General features: G+C 40.1%; 1 protein-coding gene and 1 pseudogene across 4 annotated transcripts in view; both read left to right on the top strand.

The window, feature by feature from the left end:
• The window catches only part of GRIA1 (glutamate ionotropic receptor AMPA type subunit 1), a 294,487-nt gene that overhangs the window by 112,886 nt on the left and 166,707 nt on the right, over positions 1-14,894 (top strand). The window lies entirely within an intron of this gene.
• On the top strand, positions 8,049-9,226 carry LOC103664565 (annotated as a pseudogene).

The following is a 14,894-nucleotide window of genomic DNA, read 5'->3' as shown; positions in this document are numbered from 1 at the left end:
GTGAGTCTGTTGTTGAGAAATATTTTTCCTTTTATTTGTATGAAAATGTCTTTTTTCACATTCTCTCTTGAAAAAAGTTTATGTTAGCTATAGTCTATATTTGTAGTTATTTTCTTTTGGCGTTTTAAAGATATAATTCAGGTGTTTCTTGGGAAGAGTCAGATTGTTGATTGTTTCACAGTAATCTGTCTCCCACCCCTCCTTCACTATGGATGCTTTTAAGAGTCTCTGTCTCTGATTTTCAAAATTTTTACTGTATTGTACCTAAGTGTGATTTCTTTTCATTAACAGGCTTTGGGTACATTGGGTGGGCCTTTTGATTTTGTCTTGATGTCTTTTATCAAGTGGAAAGCTCTTGCCAATGGCCCTTCAGACATTATTTCTTTTTTTTTTTTTTAAGATTTTATTTATTTATTCAACAGAGATAGAGACAGCCAGCGAGAGAGGGAACACAAGCAGGGGGAGTGGGAGAGGAAGAAGCAGGCTCATAGCGGAGGAGCCTGATGTGGGGCTCGATCCCATAATGCCGGGATCACGCCCTGAGCCGAAGGCAGACGCCCAGCCACTGTGCCACCCAGGCGCCCCCAGACATTATTTCTATATCTTCCTTGTAGTTTTCTCCTGATGACGTTCTGTTTACATGTATGTTAGGGTTTGTCACTCTAGCCACTGTATCTTTCATGCTATTTTCTGTATTTTTCATCATTTTCTCTTTCTATGCTTTAGTCCTGTCATTTTCTTTTGATATATTTTGAAGTTTACAAATTCTCTTTTAAGATGCATCCAATGTCATTATGTGTATTAAATTATTGATGTCAGTCTCTGTCCTTTTCAAATTTGGAATTTCCTCTTGATTATTTTACATCTTTTCCGGTAGTCTGCTGAAATTATCAATCTTGTATTTTATCTCCAAAAAGATAGTAAGCATGGTTGATTATAAAATATATGTCTGTTTACTCTAATATCCTGAGTCCCTATGGATCTGTCCCTATTTTCTCTTTTCTGTTAATTTTTATTTATGTTGTTTTATCTTCTGGTATACCTGATTATTTTTTTATTGTGTGCTGGACATTATATTTGCAGAATTTTCTGTAGAAATAACTTGAGGACTAGGGTAATGTTATCTTTTTCCCTAATCAATATATATTTGCCTTCTTATACTAGCAATCCATTATCATTTTAATCCAGTTCCAGAGATTGAGATGATTTGAAGCTACACTACAGTCCCTACAAGCAACTGTCTGTTTCCAGTTCATTTTGACTCTCTTGTTGAACAGCTCTTCTGGGTCCCAACCAAAAATGATTGTTTCACAGTCTCTTTCCACTGCCACCACTTTTTGGTCCTGAACTCTAAACTCCAGCTTCTTATTTCTGCCTCCTCTTAGTTTAGCTGCTTTCTCTAGAACTGGTAAATGTCTCTAGGGAAAAAGTTGTTCCAAACACAAGGCTTACCTGCCTGGCTTTCCTCCAGCCCTAGATCCTGGCTCTGTAATTCTTCACTTTCTTATTAGCTCATCTACATCTTCAAGAAGATTTTTAAGTATTTTGTCCAGCTTTTCTAGTTGCCCTCATTGGAAGCATTGGTCCAAATTACATAGTCTCTCAATTAACACAAATGGAAGTCCTGTGCTTTCTCTTGAAAAATTAACAGATGTATCTATAATAGGCTGGAGTTGAGCCATGGGTTTTCCCCCCTTTAGATGGGGCATGCGTTCTCCCACTCACCATAGTGTCCAGCTGGGTCACTTTTCATTTACATTAATCTAGTCGCTGTTGGCATTTGGGATTGAGACTCTTTCCTTAAGTCATTTCTAAAGCACAGTGGAAGATAACATTCCAATAAGATACTATTTGACCTTCCTGGGCTTATTTCTTCTATATATGACATTATATAATTGGTACATTAAGCTAGGGGTTAAAAAAAAAAGGAGGGGGGAGCTCCTAAAGGTCTTATAGGGTGATCATTCTACTCTCCATGTATTTGAAAGATCTGGAATGCTTAATGGGCCCAGGGCTGTCCTGAGAGGACAGACTGCCAGATTGCACTGAGAGCTAGTGTCTAGCCACAGTCATGATGTGAGTCCAAGAGAGTATTGAATGGAAGACTGAAGACAGGATGAATTAGAAACAGATGGTATATATCTCCCTTGGGTGTGGCGTCTGCTTCCAGAGCAGCTGGCAGTATCAAGAGTGTTAATGCCCTCTAGGGTGCAAAGTAGGGTGAAAACAAAACCACAAAAGATGAGGTAGAATGTTCAGCTCTCCCTGTCAGCAATCAGGAAATCTATCTGCTCAGGGACTAGAGGTTTTAGAACAGACTTCATCAAGAGTGTCACTGGCACTTTATTTTATTATCTTTTTATTATTATGTTCAGATAGCCAGCATATAGTATATCATTATCCATAAAGAACATAGATAAGTAGATAAGATAAAATAAGAAGAGAAAGACAGGGACACCTGGGTGGCTCAGTTGGTTAAGCATCAGGTCATGATCCCAGGATCTGGGGTCGAGTGCCACATTGAGCTCCTTGCTCTGCAGGAAGCCTCCTTCTCCCTGTCTGCCTGCCACTCCCCCTCCTTGTGCTCTCAATCTCTCTCTGACAGATAAATAAAATATTTAAAAAAAGAAAAGAGTGTCACTGACATCGAAGAAAAGCCTACAAAGATTTCCAGGTTCCCTATGGAAGACTAGAAATGTGTGGTTTTATTTACAAATTGAACTCCCGTCCTTTACTCAGTCTAACTCAGTGAAAAATTTGTACTCTATGCAAAATAATCTCTGCCTTCAGGGAGAAGGTGCTTTCTCTAACTGTGGTAGAGAGCGTAGCCCCCAGAGCCGGGCTGCCTGCATTCTAATCCCAATTTGATATATCAGCAAGTTGTGACCTTGGGCAAGTTATTTCATTTCTCTGTGTTGTGATTTCCCTATCTATAAAATGGAAATAACAGTGACATTCACCTCAAAGAGTTGTTGTAAGGATTTTTAAAAGTACCGCATAAAAAGTACGTACAATAGTGACTGGCACATGGAAGAACTCAAATAAAAGCTGCTGTTCATAACTAAATTTGCTTTTATTAGTGTAATTATATACATTATTTAACATGTTTATATTACGTCTCTCAGAGCCGTGGTTTCTTATCTCTGTTCTGCACTCTTTCATTTCAAGTTCTAAACAAGCTATCTTCATGAGACTTTTTCTTTCTTGGTTAGATGAGGGGGTTATATTGGGGGTTTGGAGTATCTCTGTCTGACCTTCCTTTGCTTAGGACTCAAAATCTCCACTGTTTTTGGGATTTGATTGATTGGGGTTTGGCTCTCCCAAGCAGTGGGCATTCCTATGGCTAAAAGGGCTTTCAGCTAGACATCTCTGCAACCATAATCAAATTCTCTATCATTTCTTCAGTGTAAGGCAGAGGTGGAAAACTGATTACCCAGTGGTGACTCCAACTTACAGATGTGTGATGGGTCTCACAGAGATTTAAAATAAAAACGTTAGGTAGCTTTTAAAAAATCATAGGATTGCCCATAAAAATTCCGATCCTTAGATTCTTTAAAAAAGAAAAATAGAAAGATCTGGACCTGCTTTTCACTTGACAAAGTTTGGCTGAAGCTGTGTGAGCATTGGCAGGGGGAACAGTGTTTTCTCATCTGCCCATTTGTTCATTTTTGCTTCCTGCTGGGCCGCGGAGCCTGTAACTGAGGGAAGCAGTGTGCTTTTCCAGAAGAGATGCCAGACCGGATCTCAAAAGATGCGAGCCTGTAATCATGACTCTGCTTTTAACTCATTGTTTGACCTTGACCTTGGTGGAGTCACTCACCCTGTCTGAGTCTTAGTTTCTCATCTGTAAACTAGGGAGAATGCTTTCCTTGTCTGCCTCCCTGTGATGTTGGGATGAGCTGAAATGGGAGTGTGTGGGAGTCCTTGACCACCAGATGCAGAAAAGTAAGGAATTATTGCTCTTATCTGCAATTTTCACCTAAGTTAGGTATGAATGATTCCTACAAGTTGTGATAGGCAAAAATCCTTGAGTGCACTGGAGTGCTGAGAATGCATGGGGAGAGAGTGCCCCATGATGTGAAAGCACACAAAATAGAAACACCAGTGAGCCTGCCGAATCTGCAGTCTTCATGGGGGAGCTTTTGGGAACATGAGAATCTGAAGGGGTATTAACCAGCTTCATTTTATGGATAAGAAAATAGGGGCCCAAATGGAACATGAACCTGCATAGCAATTCCAGCAACTTGTATCCTTGTACATGTTCCTTAGCCTCTCTGAGCCTCTGTTTCCTTGTGTATAAAATGGGAATGTTAGACTAGCTCGGAATGCACTGTGAAGATTCAGTGGGATGATGTGCTGTAAATACCTAAAACATATTGTAAATGTCTATTAAATGGCTGTTATTAACTCAAATCAGGCATATGCTAACTGAACCATTGGCAAATCAGGAAGCAGTTAAGGTAATAAGACCTATTGCTAGTGGCTATTTCCTTACCAGAAAAGAACTTTTCATAAACCATATGGGGCTTCTTTTACTTCTCATTGCACTGAGGTAACTCAACCAGTATTCTTGCCAGCATTTTCTGCAAGGTTTATATGATACATGACTATATGTGCCTGTATCAGTTGCAAGTTCTGAGCATCCAAGGCAGTATTACCATTATAAAGTGTTTGTAGAATTGGACCAGTGTGCTTCCCCTTCATAAATCTTTAAATTATACCCTTACTCAGCTGGAAAGTAGAAATCAGGGCCCAAAGAACACTTATTTCTTTTTGCTTTTCACTGCCTTGCATACTTCTTTTCAACACCACATCTGAATATTAAGGCAAGAAGTGCTCAAGGTCCTCCGGGCTCTGGAAGGCTTGAACAAATTAGCATTCTTGGAGTCAGTCCTTCTTTTTGGACTAAACTCCTTTTTCTTTTCCTCTCCCAATCAAATTTTCTGTTCCAGAGAGTACTTTCTCAGCCAGTCCTTTCCTAATGTAATTCTGTTTGATTTCCACTGAGCCGCTCCTGAAAGGAGCCGCTGAACCATGCCTCAGCAGGCATTTCAATTCCTGGACACCGGCTTTCCAGCAGGAGCTGTTCCACATGCATCTTTATATCCAGTAATCACGCATTTAACCAAGATGATTGACATGGCATTTTTCCCCTTCTCTGCTTCCAGCCTACTAGACTTATTTGTCTTCCATGGAAAGGCTCCCCCCAGTTTGGGTTCCTGCCAAATCAGTGAACATACACATACATGCACAAGTCAAACACACCTACACACACATGAACGTAATAGGTACTGAGTCTGTAACTCTACACTGAGCATTTAACATTTCATTTCCAGACTTTATGTCTGCACTGAAGTTTTAGTCAGCTGCTTCTTTCCTTATTTCTTACCTCCCTATCTCCCTCTTTCTTTCCTTTCCTACCTCTACTTCTTGGTTTTTTCTCTGCTTTTTCCCAGAAATCACCTTGTTGTTGTTGTTGTTGTTGTTAGGCATCACAGAATCTTATATTCTTCAGTGTTAAAGGGGCTTGAGAGCAAATAATCCTTTCACTTTAGTTTTGGGAAGTCAGTGTGCCAGAGGGAAACCAAGTGCCATCGGTAGCTTTCCTTTGCCCTTAGGAAAACTCTTAAAACTCCACCGCATGGCTCGGACCCTGCCCACTACCTCAGCCTCCTCTTCTCCTCAGTGTCCACAGGTAACCACAAAGGCCCTTCAGTCCCTGTCTTTGGTCCTTTACACATGCCTTTCTCTCTTCCTGGATAGTCCTTCACGTATATATACCCCTTCGTCACCACTTGACCTCCTGTTTATTCTTTAAGTCTCATACTAAATGGTACTCCTTAGGGGTGCCTGGGTGGCTCAGTCAGTTAATCGTCTGCCTGTGGCTCAGGTCATGATCCTGGGGCCCTGGGATCAAGCCCTGCATCCGGCTCCCTGCTCAGCGGGGAGTCTGCTTCTCCCTCTCCCTCTACCTCTCCCCCCTGCCTCGTGCACTCTCACTCTTGCTCTCTCTCAAATAAATAAATCTTCAAAAAAAAATACATGGTACTCCTTAGACCACACACCATACCCTGTTCATTTCCTTCATGGTGTTCATCATAACTTGTAACTATGTATTTATGTTAGTGTCTAGTTGTTTAATGTCCCTTCACTTAACAGAAGCAAGATCTCTAAGGACAAACACCTTGTCCCCCCCCACACGTTATTTCCTCAGAACCATATACAGTGCCTGACTTCTGAGAGTAACAACAAATATCAACAGTAAAGCAATAGCATCTAACATTGAGAAATTACTAGTTTCAGGCACACTGTTCTAAGATTTTTACAGGTATTCTATGTATATTTAATACTTATAACTATCCTATGAGGTAGATATGATTATTATCCCCATTTTGCTGATCAGAAAACTGAGTGGTCAAGTCACTCACCCATGATTATATGGCTGAAAAGTAGCAGAGCAAGTTTCTAACTCAGACATTCTGATTCCAACACCTGAACCCTCAACCAGGACATGCTGTGCCCCTATTAAGCACTCCATTAATAGTCATTGAAAGAATAAATGAAAAATATTTCAAAATTAGTTAGTTGCAAAACCAAGGTTAAAACTTAAGTTGTTTGATTGATAATCCACTCCTCTCTCTATGCAGGCCAACAGTCTCTCAGGTAGGAAGAATGCAGTAAAAGAAAGAGAAAGAGAAGCAAATTAACAAATTGGTCTGTTGTTGTCAAGGACCTGGGGTGGGAGGGAGAACCTATGATGTGGATTGTGGAGTGAAGTGAAAATCATCATTTTAGATTCAGGCAGGACCCCATAGCAGGTGGAAAAACACTAAATTGGTTGAAGAGTTCTTAAGATAAGGAATCAGGTTCTCCAGAAACATCAAGTGGAATTACAGTTATTATCACTAACAAGTCAGGTAATTCTTATGCTTTGGATGGTATTTTCCAAACCTGATTTCAAAGTTTAAGTAACCATCAATGTTATGAAAGTACTGATCAGAATTTTAGGATGAAATTTCTAGGAACGAATGTGCTTTGTTTACTCTTGTGTCCACAGCATGATGGACAGAGCCAGGCACATAGTAAGTGTGCAATAAATATTTGTTTATTGAATTAATGAAAAATGCACACAAACAAATCTGTCAGCAGGAACTTACTGAATACTGGTTATTAAGGCTGTGAAATTCAAGGCACAATGAGAAACTCAAAGAAAATTAAGTCAGATTCCTATTCACAGAGAGGTCATAATCTAGATGGACCTAGTAACAATTATCACTATCAAGCACTACTACCATCATTGGGAATTTGCTTTGTGTAGCTGCTATGGTATATCCCTTTCTATATCATTAGGTCATTTTCATACTTGTAACAACCTTAAGTGATGGCACTACTACTACTCTCCATTTCCAGATATAGAAACTGAGAGTTAGAGATGCTAATTCCTTTCCCAAGGTCACAAAATCAGGAACTTGTGGAATCAGGATTTGAACTCAAGTCTGTTTGACCCTGGAATCAGCCATGCCAAATGTACTCATCCCATTATTTCGAGATCACCATCTATGTGTAAGAGGCATGATGAGACTAAAGAGTTTGCAAATGCTGCTTACCTAGGTCTGAGATATTTCCGTTCTTCACCCGCCACAATCCTATTTATTGTTTAGGTCCCAGATTCATTGACACTTCCCCCAGAAGACTTCTCAATCACTTACAACTGGGTTAGCTAGTCCCTCCTTTCTGCTCCCATTGGAACCCTTCCAGAGTCCTGATCATAATTCTTCTTACCCCACATTCTGATCACTTATGTTTCCTACCTATTAGTCTTTGAGTTCCTCCACAATAGCAGTTCATCTTCCCAGGATCTACACAGTGCCTGGCATATAGTGTATATCATTTAATAACAATTTATGGAATGAATGAATTTTAAATAGAAATTGCCATTATATGAATCCAAGTAATATACAGCAGCATTCAAAGGAGGAGTACATTCTTAAGCACTAAATGGAGCTTAAGGGCAAAGGACTTTGGAAAAGTCGGGGAGGACACGCAGGCAGTGCCACACAGTGCTGGAGTCGATGTAATAACCCTGGTGGATGAGTGGAGGGCCACATGTGGTCCCAGAATTAACGTCGCAGCCAGGAAACTCTTGCTGAGGATGCTGTTGTTCGTGTTGCTCCATACTGCACCTACACCGTGCTCGTGGCTCTGCAGGAGAGACTCAAGAGCAGGGGTCCATCGTGGTGGTAAAGCTGAGCCCAGAGCTACATATATGGCTAACTGTATCCAAATTGGGAAGTAAAGCAATCTGAAGGAAATTCAAAACCACAACACTTACTGATTGAAATACATTGTATTGTTTATACAAAGAATAAAAAGTTTGGGATAACTTATTTTGCTAAATCATGATGAAGAAAGAACAACAGCCAAGGAAGACAACCTTTTACTCAGAATTACCTAAATTGGAACTCCATGCCCACTTGAGTGGACTCATTGGTTCTAACACCATGAAGAAAGAAACAGCCAGAAAGCCAGGTCTTAAAATCCATGATCAGATGACTACCAATGACAAGGGAAGGAAAAGAACATTAGAAGAATGCTTCCTGATATTTCAAATTATTCATCAGCTTGCTGCTAGCCCTGAGGATATTCTGATGGTTGCGAAATATGTCATTAAAGAATTTTCAGAGGATGGTGTCAAGTACCTGGAACTAAGGAGCACACCAGAAGAGAAAATGCTACAGGCCTGAGACTTTGATAGACTCTGTACTGGAGGGCATAAACTGTCCAAATAAGACAACTTAGACGTTGGTGTTAGATATTTGATAGCAATCAACAGAAGAGGTCGGCCCTTTGGTAGCCAAGGAGACTGTTAAACTTGATAAGGAGTTCTGCCTTTCTACTAAGGATGTATTTCTTGGCCTTGACCTCAGTGGAAATGCTACCGCAGGACAAACAAAAGACTCTTGGAACCTCTTTTAGAAGGTAAAAAGCATGTCTGGTGTTAGCATTACATCTTTCAGAGATTCCAACCCCCCCTTAACCCCCCAAAAAACAAAAACCAACCAAACAAACAAAAAGCCCCACAAGTACTCCTGGGTTTGCTTTCTGACAGAATCTGGCGTGGGACATTTCTCAGCCCCTCTGAAGGAGGCTCCCCAGATCTGGCGGCCTTTTGAGGCAACACTCAATACCACTGGGTAAAGCTTAGGACTTCAGGTCCTCCAAATAACCCTCTGTCCCTTCTTCCCCCAGCTTCCAGGTTACAACTCATTTTTAGAGAAGTACTGTTCTAAATATGTAAATATCATTTAGTAATGAAAAAAAAATTTGAGTTGAGTGTCATGCGATTATTAAGTTTCCTAGCTCTGAAAGTTTGGACTATGTGAACCTAAGCAAGTTATTTTTCTCTCTGCATCAGCATTTTCATCTATACCTTTGAGATGACACAAATTGGAATGTTGGGAATTTGAAATGAGGTAATACATTAGGAACTCAGCAGAGGGCTCTGTTCTTGTAAGTACTCAGATGTTTATATGGCCATGCTGCTCCTGTCTTCTAGTATTCTTCTTGTCTTCTAGCATTATCATTAGGGAAACTTGGGAGAGTAAAGCATTTCAGACAGAAGGACACTTCTGAGTAAAAGCATAGAGATACGAAGAAATTTCCTGCCCTTGGATATAAAGACGATTCCCCTGATAGGGTGAGAAATGCTGTAGATATTTAGTTCAGAAAGAAAGATTCCTCTGAGCCAAGCAATCAAATATTCAGAAAATTAGAGAGCTAGTAAAATCACACTCCATTCCTGTTTTTAAGGGTTAAATGTCCAAATGAAGAGTTCAGTGTGTTTCTAAGTCCAATGTATGTGTCTTTTCCATTAAATATACAGTCAGGGCTCTGTAAGGTGGCTGCCATTTTGTTCTCAGTAAGTAGATAAATAAGTCATTTGGTCCTCGGGAATATGGGCTGCTGACTCTTACTCTCTCGGGGAAAGAGTGGTATGTTATTAGCCATCTTCTTTTTCTGGAGTATGACATCAATTTTGGCTCTGTGTCTGGTCATCTAGTTTTTTCTAAGATTCCCTCAGTGGAAATGTGAAAAGATGGTATTTGGTCCTTGTGACTGGAATTAGGAAGAGTGGGTATGCTGGTATGCACGATCCCCTAATTGTTCTCCTTGCCTTTGCTCTTCACTGAGCCACCTCCTTTCAATCTGTAAGATCTTACAGAATTAGCCAACTAAAGAATACTTCAGAGTAGGCCATTCCCTCATCTAGCTCCTATGGTGGGTCTCCACAACCAATTAAACTTGCTTATCCTTCTCTTTATATCTATTGAGTTTACCCTCCTTTCTTTTTTTTTTTTTTCCTTAAGTCCTTTTGATACACTATATGCTCCTATTACCCTAAACAGCTGGTGGCACCACCTGCCCCCCGCCAAAAAAAAGGTCACATGCATACTATGTCTTTGGCCGCTCCGATTTTCCTCAAGCTGTTTTCTTCCACTTAGAATGCCCACATCCTATTTTGACTATCAAAACTCTGGATATGTGTGGGGTAGGTATAGTAACAACTAGAAAATAACAGGATTATGTGGTTTCTTGTGTATTGAATTTTTTTTTCCCCAGAGATAACCTGTTTGGTTAGCAATTTGGCTTAAAATTTTGTTACTTTAGCAAGAGTGTAAGTGGATGGACTAGAAATCTCTGTGGGGCTGGGATAGAGAGTGTGATAGATGGAATCTAGGGTTTAAACTTTCTAATTAAGAGTATTACAACCTATGGAGATAGAGTGCCCTTTATCCTATGTACATCCACATTTAACCAGCTTTCAGACTTTAAACAACCTTACAATTTTGGAAGACTTTTAATATATAAATGTGGAATAAAAAGTTTTCTAAGCCAGATGAAAGAATCCATCACTCTTGCATCCTGCAGGCAAATGCATGTTGACTATAAAACTGTGTAAGTGTGAGTTGAGTAATCAGAAGGGGGAATGAAGCATGAGAGACTATGGACTCTGAGAAACAAACTGAGGGCTTCGGGTGGGGGTGGGGGAATGGGATAGACTGGGTGGTAAGGAGGGCATGTATTGCGTGGTGCACTGGGTGTTATACACAACTAATGAATCATAGAACTTTACATCAAAAACCAGGGATGTACTGTATGGTGACTAACATATAAAAAAATATTATTATAAAAAAAAAGTGTGAGTTGAGTGATTTCACGGTCATGGTCATTGGACTTGTTAACAACAGATATCAGATGAGAAAAGCAGCAGGTGAGTGTGGAGTGAGCAGTGACTGCTGACAAAGGGAACAGTGACAGCCGACAAGGAGGGAGGACCCAGTGGAGACTACATATTTGCCAAGTATGAAGCTGTGTGGACACCAAAACAAAAACAAAACACCCTAGTACCTCAGGAGTCCATAAGTTGTCATATACACCAATGCTTACAATTATTAACCAGCAACCAGTTATCCTATGCCTACTATGTGCCAGATCCCATTCCAGAAAATCCAAGGGAATTTTTTTAAAAGTATAAAATACAGCACTTAGGGGTGCCTGGGTGGCACAGCGGTTAAGCGTCTGCCTTCGGCTCAGGGCGTGATCCCGGCATTATGGGATCGAGCCCCACATCAGGCTCCTCTGCTATGAGCCTGCTTCTTCCTCTCCCACTCCCCCTGCTTGTGTTCCCTCTCTCGCTGGCTGTCTCTATCCTGTCGAATAAATAAATAAAATCTTTAAAAATAAAATAAAATACAGCACTTAGCTCTGAAAATACTTATCATCTGCAATACTACCACATCAGCCAAGGTGATGTTCTGTATATTAATCTCTTTTTACAAAAACAGGGGCATGTGTAGAACCTAGTAGGAAGTTTTTTTTCTTCAAAACATTTAAAATTATTTAGTCACTCACAAGATAAATGTGTTTACTACTTTCTCCAAGATACCATTTCCTGACAATGCTAGTAATAGAGACATTTCAGAATAATGACCTCATAAAGTTCACACAGCCATCTCTCTGTGCAGACTTAGAAAATACACAGTCATGACCTCACTCAGGCCAGAGGCAGGTCTTAACAGCTTGATAGGACTATGGTCAGAAATGCACTTTGGTTAAAGTGTTTTCCCTCCTAACTGTTAACTTATTTAATGAAAGGGAATATCTCATTAAAGGTACATATTTTTCCTGAGATTCTGCAGGGATGAGACCATGGCCCCTATGGGACATTAGACAAAAAGAGTTGGATCTTGAGCTAGATCAGGAACCCCCAAATTCATCCTTGTACTTAAGTCATTTGAACTCTTTGGTTATTTTATTCCGTCAAGCCAGTCATTTAGAGTTGAGGAAGATCTTACTTATTCCAAAAGGCTGATTTAGGGTATTTTCCCTGGGGAAGGACATCCTCTATAAGCAGGCAGTGACAAAGCCGCTGGTACTGTGGGGAGAGATGGATTACTGCCCATATAATATGGAATGTATTGGTGAGGATAATCATAATGGGAGCCTTATAAAAGCAGCAGGCAGAATGAGGGCCAACCATTCATTTAAAATGGAAAGGGAATGTGTATGTTTATCCTACTGTCCACCAAATTTATTGTAGGAGAAATATAATGAAACAGAAGACAATGAAGAGTAGGAAATGCTATAACTCCTAGGCCTTCTGACCTCTTAAAATCTGAGCCAGGCTAGGAAAAATATGGAAAAATATGGTGAGAATACTGAATTTGGAGTCAAGAAATGTAAGTTCAGGTATTGGTTCTTTTGTTACACCCTCACTGTTTGACCTTGAGGACACCATTTCCCCCTCCCAGAGCATCCTCTTCTTGCCTATGAGGGAAGGGATTAGATGAAGCCTTTATGGGTGTTTTTACTCCTGGCATTCTAGGGTTCATTAATGGCTAAAACAAGGATCTTGTTTTTTAATGTGTAATCCACAATGAAGTATATACAGTGAAGTGACCTATAAATTCTGCTTAACTTTAAATGTGAATTAGATGCAAATACACAATGAAAAATTAGGGTGAAAGTCATTACTCTGTGTAGATTAGGAGGTATAATATGATTCCTTTGCAGTGGGAAGAATTAATTATACAGGCTAAGCATTGAAAAATGTTGGGAGAACCAGACACTACCAAGTCTGGGCTTTCTTCCTCTTTGGTGAGATTTTTCTTTTCTATTTTTGTACCCATGGTTAAGGGACGAATGTCTGTGGGATTCTTCACGGGGCTATGGCATAAGCACTTATAGGAATATCAGATCATGTGAGCATAGTCGTAAGTAATGATACCGTCTATAGATTTATATGATCCAGAGGACCTGAGTGTGTATGGTCTCTGGTCAACCAGGCATATAACCTACCTGTCCTGAGAGAAAGGAAAATTTAGCCAGTTGTTACATATGAACTTGAGTTGAGAAAATGGTTCAGGAGCCAGGGAATTTGTGTTTACTGGGTGCCACAGCCAGTGTTAGCACTTGACAGATTGTCTTTCATTTAATCCATAGACTAGAAGCTCCCTTTCAGAATACAGCTTTTAGACATTATTTGCTTTCCTGATTCCTATGAGTAAAATGGGGAAATTGAATCTTGGAGGGGTTAAGTAAGGTCTGACAGCCAGTAAATAGTATAAGCTGAGAATGAAAACTTCTCTGACTCCAAGGCCAATTCCCTTCCACAGTACCACATTGCCTTCTGGAAGTTCTGCTTCCCACTTTACTTCTGCCTTTATTTGGCTCTGGTACCTAAAACAAAGTGCTTAAGTTCTTGAATCTCAGTTTTTCATCTGTTAAAAAATCATAAAAACCAACCAACCAAAATTGGATATATGGCCTTTGCTCTTCTTCCATGGCTTGTGGATGATCTCTACAGGGCCACAGTTCATTCACTGGGAATGGTTCCTCTTGCAGTCATGAAACATGGTGGCCGTGGACTTAATAGGTCCATGTACAACCTGAAGCTATATGTAAATTGTATTGTATTTACACATCTGCATTGTATTAGAAGAGTTCAAAGCTTTCCTGAGGCTGTCAATGAAATCTGTATCCCCAAATGTCTAAGAACCTTCTGATGAGTATGTCTCCTGATGATGTCTTCTAACTCAAAGCATCTGTAGCAATTGGAAATAAATTAAGGTTTAGTACATGAAGGGAGCTCAAAGGCAGAACTGACACTTGCATCAGAGACTATGTGGTATCATGGAAAAGGGACCTGGCAAAGAATTGAGGATTCTGGGTCCTGGTTTACTCTGCCTTGTCATTCAAAGAGAGATGCTAATTTCTGCCTGCCTCTTCACTAAAGCAGTTATTATAAGAATCAAATGTGATAATATGGATGAAAACACTCTGAAAAAAATATAAAGTATCTTGCAAACTTATGATATTAACTGTGAGATATTAAAGTATCAAGTCATTTCGCTAGTTGTCAACTGAGAAAGGGGGAAAATTGCAGGCTCCATCAGCAAAATTTAGAAACCCTGCTTTTTCATCTTTCAGCAGGGTCCTGCAGCTGATACTTATGTGTAAATTTCCTTGACTTTAATGAGAATTGGTTGCAAATACAGCTTGCAGGATTCAAATGGAGATCATTGCCATTCTTGGAGCAGACAAATAGAACTTAAAGTTTCTTCTCTAGGCAAGAGTGTTCCTCTTTTATCTCCTTTCTTCCATTAGTCAGTGATTCTCAAAGGATGGTCCAAGACCAGCAGCAAAAGCATCATCAGGGAACATGATAGAACTGCAGATTCTCAAGCCATACCACTATGTTAGGTTTTATGGGACTGGAGACAAAGACATGGCCCTGTTTCAAGGAATGCAACTCTCTCAAGGTGCAGAAAGTATAGATACCTTTGGTACCCTTGGCAGCTGAAGAGCAACTGGATCTAAAATTAAACCATTCA

Source organism: Ursus maritimus, unplaced genomic scaffold, assembly GCF_017311325.1.
Source record: "Ursus maritimus isolate PB19 unplaced genomic scaffold, ASM1731132v1 scaffold_15, whole genome shotgun sequence".
In the NCBI taxonomy this organism is placed as follows: Eukaryota; Metazoa; Chordata; class Mammalia; order Carnivora; family Ursidae; genus Ursus; species Ursus maritimus.
The sequence above is the reverse complement of the archived record's forward strand: the minus strand, read 5'-3'. Positions and strand labels throughout refer to the sequence as shown.